General features: G+C 45.7%; 1 protein-coding gene across 1 annotated transcript in view; it reads right to left on the minus strand.

The window, feature by feature from the left end:
• L3mbtl4 (L3MBTL histone methyl-lysine binding protein 4) overlaps nucleotides 1-9,049 on the minus strand; it is a 398,535-nt gene extending 389,486 nt beyond the window's left edge. Inside the window, exon 1 of the mRNA XM_040752887.1 lies at nucleotides 8,720-9,049. The gene's annotated coding sequence lies outside the window, so the exon portion shown is untranslated. The remainder of the gene's footprint in view (nucleotides 1-8,719) is intronic.
• Between the last annotated feature and the right edge of the window lie 265 nt (nucleotides 9,050-9,314).

Below are 9,314 nucleotides of genomic sequence, written 5' to 3' on the forward strand. Positions count from 1 at the left end.
TGTTTTCACGTTAGTAAACAAAGTTGGTTGCCCCAACTGTACCAGATGTGCAGGAGTTACGTAGGCAGGAAGCATGTCAGGATGTATGCTTGCTCCCATTGGACGAAGGCGGGAGGTATGTAACCTCGTGGGTTTTCACTTTTATAAGCACCTGGTTAACCTAACTGAGAGCAGCTCTCTGGGAAAGCAGTGACCATCTACCTGGCTGGTATTTATTTAATAAAGCTTTTTTTAATTCGACAATCACGGATTTGGTCTTTTTCCTAGCAATTTCCAGGTTTAACGATTTCCCACTGAAGGACTATGTAATGTTAAGGTCATTGCTTCCCAGCCCAACTCAACTTTTCCATCTGGGTCTCTCATTAGCACCTGAGTGGGGGTATTGTTCCCTCTGCTGGTGGGTCACTGGCTTTCCTGTCTGGGGACATCTGCCTTGCCTCTGTGTCTAGCCAAACCACTGTTTCTCTCACTCCCTCAATCCTCATGTGTAGACAGCAGTCACACTCCTATTCTCCTCAGTCTCCTCAGTTTGCTTTATTTCGCTGTTTTGATTTGAGTCTGACCACGCTGACATGTAAGGTCTGAGTGTTTCCCACCTCTCCGCTCTGATGCCAGCCCTTCTTCCGCTGAAGACAATTCCAGCGTCTCTTCTAATATTTTATAAAACTAACTTCTCTGAGGTCACCCTCGTCCCCAGCCCACCAGATCTGGCTCCCCTAACCCTCCCAACTCATCAACAGCAGCATTCTTTCCTAATTAAAACAACAACAGAGTGGACTCTGATGTCATGGTGCAAGCCACCTCTCCATCAGCTCTAGAGAAGGAAACTGAGGCACGGTCAAAGCAAGAATGGGAGGCAGAGAACTGGGGTTTCTTCTGACTAGAGTACAAGCCACCGGCGATGTCTTCACCAGCCTTGCTTGCTAGTCCCGGTAAGAACATCCTACCTGCAAAGCTCACTTCAAAATCCACTTTTCTGGTTCCTGTTCCAGATGGCCACGTCTCAGCTCAGGGTTTGCTGGATGGCGTGCAGATTCAGTCTTATAAGGAGACATTTGAATATGTACTTAGCCACAAGCAGCCCCATGTCAGGACCAGGCACTGCAGGCCTTTTCCTTAACCCTGAAGGTGAATCAGATGTTTGTGGTACCCATCACTCAGGTGCTGTGGTGAAGCAGATGGAAGCATCTCTCCTGAGAACCTTGTGGTTAACTGTAAACATCACAACCCATTTCACTTTTTGGTGAAAGCTTGGTCAGTTCCTCAACTTTAGTTCTGTCTTTGGATCACCTCCCCACAAGTACTCTAACCATAACCATAACCATAACCATAACCCCCTAACCCTAACCGTATCCCTAACCCCTAACCCTAACCGTATCCCTAACCCCTAACCCTAATGGTAATCTAACCCTAACCCTATCTCTAACTCTAAAACTAACCCTAACCTCCTAAACCCCCTACCATAACCCTAACCCTAGTAGGAAATGGTTTGAGAATTTAAGCATCAGATTGAGCTTACTATCATCCAGCAAAGTAAGAATTCAATGATTCCACGATTGAGCCCTCCATACAATGAAAACTCCCCACGGCCTAGCACCACACATACTCAGCGTAATTGAATTAAACCCATCTGGAGGTTCAAAATTATCTCTCCTCTTTCAACCTTTTCTCGAAATCCTACAGTTACCATGAGGAATGATAAGTGATAATAAGTGGCGTTGGGAGATTTAGCATTTTACATGATAACGCCAAGAGCAAACTCCGGATCAGTGCCCCCCCCACACACACACACCTGCGTATCACTTCAACCTCCTTCCACAATCAGGAGGAGCACTAGAAAACACCAGGATATCCCACGACTCCTTTTGGCTAAGAACTGAAGCCCAGAAGTGCTACAAACAAACATCTTCTAGAATAAACGCCGAGCACAGGACAGTAGCAGAAGTGGAAACTGAACACACCTGAAGTAGAGCAGGGTGTTCCAGACCAGGCTGACTTCCTTTAGCCCTGACACACAGTAGTCCCGGGAGTCACTCCGACCCTCTGAAGCCTCTCAGGACTTTGGTGCCCTGGGCTGTCCCTAAGCCAGCACTTATCGGGTGGAGGCACGAGTGTCAGGAGTCCAAGTTATCACAACATAGCTACTAGCAAGTTTGGGGATAACTGGGTTTCTTGAGACGCTGTCTCCAAAGAATAAATGAGTGAGTGAGTGAATGAATGAATGAATGAATGAATGAATGAATGAAAGAACGTTCCTGCAAGTGAACAACAGTATATGTGACAAAGAGCAGTCTGAAGATGTTAACCACTGACAGACCAAAGGCTGCGGACAGACGAAATACTCGGGAAGCCGCCTTCCCCACACCTGCAGAGAAAACTCTTATGACCAACACCGGATGTAACTGCGCCGGCCCACGTGTGTCTCCTCTGCCCCCCAGCTCACCCAGCCAGGTCTGGGGAGCAGGCAGAGTGGAGAAGACAGGGCGACAGAGGCCAGCATGGTTTGCCCAGGCCCCGGACAGGGTAGTTACAGAGTCTGCCCAGCTCTGAGCAAGTGCCCAGGGGGCAATGAGGCTGCAGGGACACAGACCCGGGCTTCACTCCCCAAGGGGAACAAGAAGCCAAACGTCCCCCACCGCCAAGCTCGGATGCTAGGGGAAGGCTAGGGGTTCAGGGCCACTCTCCGCCCTGCCCCGCCCGGCCCCGCCAGCTGAGAAGCTAGTGAAGTGGGCGACAAGTGGGGTGCACCTCAGCCCCGCGGCGAAGAGGGAAGGGAAGAGTCCACACACAGCCACCCCGCGCCCCGCGGCGTCACCCCGACACACCCCTGGCGCGCACCCCGCTTACCCCAGCGCCCCGCAGCAGCAGCAGCAGCAGCCAGCGAGGTGCACCGGCCCGGGGCGCGGGAAACGCCCCCGCCGCGCACGCGCATGCTCCCGCCGCACCTGCCTGGCTCCTTGCCCCGCAGCCCCGCACACCGCCTGGGCTTTCCCTGCGGGCGATGCCGACGTCCCCCACCCCCTCCAACCCCAGCCTTGTCTCCACACGCACGCACGGGCTCGCCCGAGCCAGGCCAGCGCATTCCGGCCGCTCCCCCGCCAGCCACCGCTTTCCCGCAGCCACGTTCCCGGCGCTCACCAGGGTTCACCTCCCGCGCCCTGGTGGAGGCTGAAGTCTCTCTCTGGCCACCGCCGGTTTTTGACTTTGCCAAACACTGCTGGAGTACTACGGGGATCCGAGATAGAAGGATGCTCTCCGCGCAGAAGGGGTGGGTGAGGGGAGGGTGAGGGGAGGCTACAGACCTTGCTGTGTAGGCTGAGAACCCGGAGCCGGTCAGCTCTTCCTCTCTGGGAACTTAAAGGAGTCAGTCCTACTCACTAACTTTGGCCCTTCTCCTGCCTCAGTCGCTGATCTGAGGGACATCTTGTTTAAACCATTTTTGTGTTTGGTAGTAGCTGGTAATTGAAAGCTACGTTTTGTGACTTTCAAGTGATTTTTTTCTCTTCTTTCTTGGAGGTGGAATGCTAACATACAAACAATAGCGATCTGGTGGGTACTAAGTATTGGGTTTTTGCTTTGATGAAGAAAGCCAGAAATTTAACATGATCAGCACCCGGAATCTTCTTTTCGGTTTTTGTTGTTTTGTTGATTACCATAAACGGAGGATTGGATACTTTTAGGCAACATTGGTCATTTGATAAAACATAATGTGCAAGTGTTGAGGGAAAAAAATAATCTGATACCTTTTGCTAATCCATTTCTTTTTTAAATTAGGAACAATGATCACAGGAAGTTGTAAGTTCTAGTATACACGCAACCCATCCCTGTACTCTATAATCAGTTAAGACAAAGATAAAGAGACCCAAACAGAGGAGAAAACCGCTAAAGCAAATTCTAGCTGACGTGGTGTGCTCATTTTTATCCTGTTTAAATGTGTTTGTGCTAAGACCTTACGGAGCTGGCAATACATTCATTTCCTTAACAACAGTAAAGAAACATAACCATCCAGCCAGAAATAACAAGCAAACAAACTGGGCAAATCTTCATAAGTTGAAGAATGCCTAGAGTTTAACATAGCGGCTGTCTTAGCAAGCAGGAAAGACCGGTTGGATCATTGTGTGCCTGACAACATCAAATCATGGGGTAACCAGGGGAGGAAAGGGCAGCCAGACCTCTTGTGCCCTGCTACTCATGGGAACACAGGCAGTCCACAGCTGAGGCGACAGTAGCTGTTGATGCTGCCTGGTGAGGGCAGAGAGTTTTAATCACTGCAGAGTAGTCCCCATCCTTCCCAGCAGTGTTCGCCACTAAAGAGTCTGAATCTCAGAGATAGAAACACCAACATCACCCCAGCGTATGGAACCCACCAGTGTTATACACAGGGAAAACAGAGTTGAATCCAAGTGGGTAGAATTCACATCATCTTTATAGCCCACATTCATTAACTTTGAAACAGAAACATTATAACATGTTTATTAGTGGTATTTGGGTAAAAAATTATAAAATCCCAAGTACCCCATTTTCATGGGCTAGATACCCCCCCCTTAAGGACACTCCATTAAGACAGGGAACAAGGCAGAAAACCCTATTTGGGTACTTCCGGATAAATGCATTCCTGCAGTGAACTGGCAGCCAGAAAATGTACTCAAAGATGCTGGTATCTGTTCTCAGATTTTATGGAAATCTAAGCAGGAAGAAATTAGCACGCTTCTTACAGAACTTTGAGGCCTCTGAAGTACATCGCTTTTATTTGAACAGCTGCACACTAAAATGAGACGCCATGCAGTTGATTGTTACAACTTAACCAACAGACCCTATGAGCCAGGAAACGTTTAAGAGCTGTGCGGTTGTTGGATATTTCTCTTCTTTTGTTAGGTTGATTCAGCCGTGCTCTGAATACGGCCTTCCTAATGATGAGATAGATGAAGAAGGTTTCTTGTGGTGAAACTCTCTAGTGGCATGGAAAACATGGAGAAGCCTTACACCAGAAATCATCCAGATGAAACCAAACCACAGTCTCCTATACTTGTCTGTTATCTGTTTGTGGTTAATGAAAACCACCAGGCCTTCCTACTTGCTAAGATAGTAACCACATTAACCCAAGGCACCCTTCAATCTTTGAAAATTTGCTGAGTTTTTTAGCTTTGTTTTGCCTGGGTGGTTGTATTCCTTCTCTGAATTAGGTTAAGTTGCATTAATCCTTTACTGTTGGGTCCATAGTAGGGTTGGTGAATGGTAAAGGTGTTTAAGAGATTCACGGCTATTTCTTGCTTTTTTTTTTTTTTTTTTTTTGAAAATGAGCACGGGAGTGAATACCTCTACCTGGCCTGGTGTTACTAACTACAAACCCAAGCTGTCCGCAGCAGCACACGGTTTCATTGGCCACTATTAGTCTTTTATTGTCACCACCAAGTTTGTTTCCCTGTTAGCTCCATTGTTAATCATTTCTCTATTATGGCTTCTCTCTTAGAACATGTGTTTCCAAAGCAGATTACCTAACAGTAAGTTTTCTTTAATGGGCTATAACATAAGTAATTTAGAGCTCTATTTAAATGTAAATATTGTTTCAGAAAGAAGTGTCGATTATATTGAGTAATTTAAACTGCTTTTAAAAATGGCACCGCAAAGCTTCATAGCCAAGATAATGTGCATATTATACGCTTTGAATATATTACTTAAAACCTACATAAAAATCTTTTGGCTTTATATTCATACTTATAATTTTTTTTAGTAAAACAGAACTGCAAAAACATAAAGTCCTGGTGGCTTCATGGTACAAACCTGTAATCCTGCTACTCAAGAAACTGAAACAGAATGACCCGAGTTCAAGGCCAGCCTGGGCTATGGAGTGAACCCAAGGCCAGCATAGAAGGTAAAAGAAGGTTGGCACTTTAACTCTTCTAAGGAAAGCTGGTCTGACACATATGAGTCTTTAGGGCCAATGCCTAATGCATGTGGGTATGGAGGAAACTAACATAGGGGTTTGGGCACGGGAGAGAAAACCCAGAAGGAAAACTATCAGCCCTTTCACCTTATCTTCTCAGGTATCGTTGTCATAACCATGCTCAGTGCTAAATAAGGGACCGATAAATTTTTTAAAAAGTGTCATGTTTTATTTAATAGCTACATGCATCCCCAAAGCTACAGCTAGACCCTTGCTGCTGTGCACTGTATAGAACGAGTGTGTGCTGGGGGGGAGGGGCAGAGTGGTTTCTATCCCTGTCTCTGCCCCTTGACCACCATAGTAGAGATCATTTGGCCTCAGTGGATGTGTGTCAGCACACAGAATTTACCTTAGAGGTCACCAAGTTGAAAGACAAGGTCTAGTTCACTGCAGGAGCGTCTGTGTCACGAAGCCATTCTGTTAGTACTCAAAGCAGTGATAAGGTTAAAAGAAGCAGCTGAGACAAAACTGACAATCAGCATGGCTGACATCAACGACCCAAAGATCAATGTTTCTCAGTCAACCTCATTCCCACCACTACCTGGTGTTAGAAGATTGCCTGGTGACCATGAAATCAGAACAAGCAGAACAAGCTGGCTGCTCTTAATGGACAGCGCTAACAAGGGTCTACTGCCTGATGTAGCATCCTCACAGAAGGATGTCTGTCCTGAGGAGACACAACATCCTCACGGCGGTGGGGTCCAGATCCTCATAGAGAGACACAGCATCCTTACAGAGGTACCCAGCATCCTTATAGAGGAACACAGATTCTCATAGAGGGACCCAGCATCCTCATAGAGGGACTCAGACCCTTATAGAGGGAACCAGCATCCTTATAGCAGAACTCAGCATTCTCCTAGAGGGACCCCGGTGCTCATAGAGGGACCCAGATCCTTATAGAGGGACACAGCATCCTTTTAGAATGATACATCATCCTCACAGAGGGACCCAGATCTTCATGGAAAGAAGTCTGTGCTGAGGAGACCCAGTGTCCTCATAGGGAGACCCAGAATCCTCACAGGGGGGTACCTATATCCTCATGGAGGAAAGCCTATCCTGAGGAAACCCAGGCTCTTCAGCTATAGGAACTATGAATGTGTTCCATTTTTCTCTTGCATTCAAACCTCAGGACACTCCCTGATCAGGGTGGTGGTGTCTGGGTATTTTTATAAAGCACACCAGCAACACACTTAAAATCTGTATCACAAAATAAGCCACTTTATTCTTCCTTTTTGGTGAATGTTTTCTTAACTTCCCAAATATCCAAAAATGACCTACTGTCATCCCTTATGGACTATCAGCCTGAGCAGAATCCTGTTTGAAATGTTTCTACCTCAGATTTAATTTTCTCTACTTATTAAAACATTAACCAAACTGAAAAGAACATATTTTCACTTTAGTAAGTATCTATTATTCCATTAAAAATAGAGCTCATTTTTCCTGCATTGAATATGCATTTGTTCTTTTCCATTTTGATGCTGAAATTGAAAATCCTCACAAAACTCATTCCTAATTTTAGAATGTGTGTTGGTCTAAAGCTGGTTAAAGCAGCATTTCCTTGAAAAAGTGTAAAGTCTTCTTGTCCCAGGGATAAAACTTTACCTTTCTTTAGACTTTTAGATTATAAGGTATACAAGGAACGCCTTGAATTTAAGTATTGAAATACTAAATAGCTCACTAATTCTGGAATGAGTGCTATTAATTTCCAAGTCACTGATATTACCCTGAAAATAAGATTTAGTCATTTGTTTGCTTGTTTATTTGTTTATAATAAGAAATACCTTTAGTCCTGACAATCGCAGTCCTTTCCCTGGACCATGTTCTGTCTTTGACAACAGATGAGCCTACCTGGCTCCTTTAAATTTTTCCTGTAGTTTGTAACTGCATTTTTAACTCCCAAGAGCCTCAAATCTCCCTGCACTCTGGAAACCAGCAGTGCCTCCAGATCTCTAAATTCATCCTGTCCTGTCATTATCTACTTTCCTGGCCCCTTCAAAATGTTGGACAATAGACACTGAGACCAATCTGCAAATTCTCCCATTGACTTTGGTTAAGGACAAAACACCCCAGAGGTCATTTGGAGAGAAAGGTGACTTCACCAGACAAAACAAGGTGTTTTCAGAACACATTTTGAGCCAGCTGCTTCCACGGGTATCTACGGGGTAGACATAACTCAGAAATGTGTCCCTCGTTCTACAGTGAGACAGTCTTTGCCAAGGTGCTCAGACTAGACATGAAACGTAAACCAACAAAGTTCAAAGCTCCTCCCACATCTCCAACCTCTGCCCATGTTCTCGGCTCTATCCGCCTGGCGGATCTTTTTGACTCTCAGGCCAAATATTGCAATATTCTTCTCAAAAGGTTACTCTGTCTCTCCCTAGCCACAGTTCTGGCTAGCAGCCCTTCAAGGACACCCCAGCTCCACCTCTCTCTGCATCAGTATTTGACAAGATAGTTCCTGGGCTCAACACAGTTGCAAGTGTGCAATCCATTTTCCCAAGCAGGCTTATCTGGGAGCATTCCTCCCTCTAGGATTTTTCTGCTATCAAATTGCAAAGGAGGTTTGCACGGTCACAGCCTCTGAAATCTCCAGGGGGGAAGGGGGAGGAGGGCATCTCTTTGCTTTTGTTGTTGTCTGTTGCATGTACACTCTTACTCCTGCATTTGTGTTGCTTCAATTTTATCATAGCGCATTTGGCTCCATGAATCGCTCAAGAGTCTTTGATTTTTCTAAAGAGGATCAATATCTTTCAAGCTACTTAAACTTTAGATTACCTGTGAGGTTTGCCTGTCGCTTTGTCCTCTTTATGGTCCTCACAAAATGCAGGAAGTGGTTTAGTTGGCAGGAGGACTCACGAACTTCTTCAAATCCATTTTCAGTGAGTCTGAACTCTGCGGCGCTGGACTTTCCCAACCACTCACTCACTGTACTTCTCTGTAGGCAGCCACTAACAGGAATCTGGTGCGTGCACAGCGTTTTACTTTAATCCTTTGTCCTCCTGGTGTCTGAGTCTCCTGTTTCTCAGGGAAGTCCTCCCTTGACTCAAGACTACACAAAGTCATGGTAGTTTTAAGTGTCAATGAATCTTACTGTTATGTAGCACTTTTTATACATAGTGACTAGAAGTTTCTGGGCCATTCTAGTTTGCTCTTGGCTTTAGTGCGGATTTTTCTGCAGTCACATTTAGTGTGGGCTCTTGGAGACGGCCTTTTTCAGGCAACAGGAATTTCATAATCCTTTGTGAGTGCTTTGATTTTCTGTTTTATACGTAAACATAAACAAATATGGATCATATCAGTTGCTCTTTCAACTTTTATTAAAATAGCGGTTCTGTTTGCTTGGCTTTCTTTTTCTTTTCATAATGATTCG

This window comes from Mesocricetus auratus, unplaced genomic scaffold (genome assembly GCF_017639785.1).
Source record: "Mesocricetus auratus isolate SY011 unplaced genomic scaffold, BCM_Maur_2.0 Super-Scaffold_100010, whole genome shotgun sequence".
Classification (NCBI taxonomy): domain Eukaryota; kingdom Metazoa; phylum Chordata; class Mammalia; order Rodentia; family Cricetidae; genus Mesocricetus; species Mesocricetus auratus.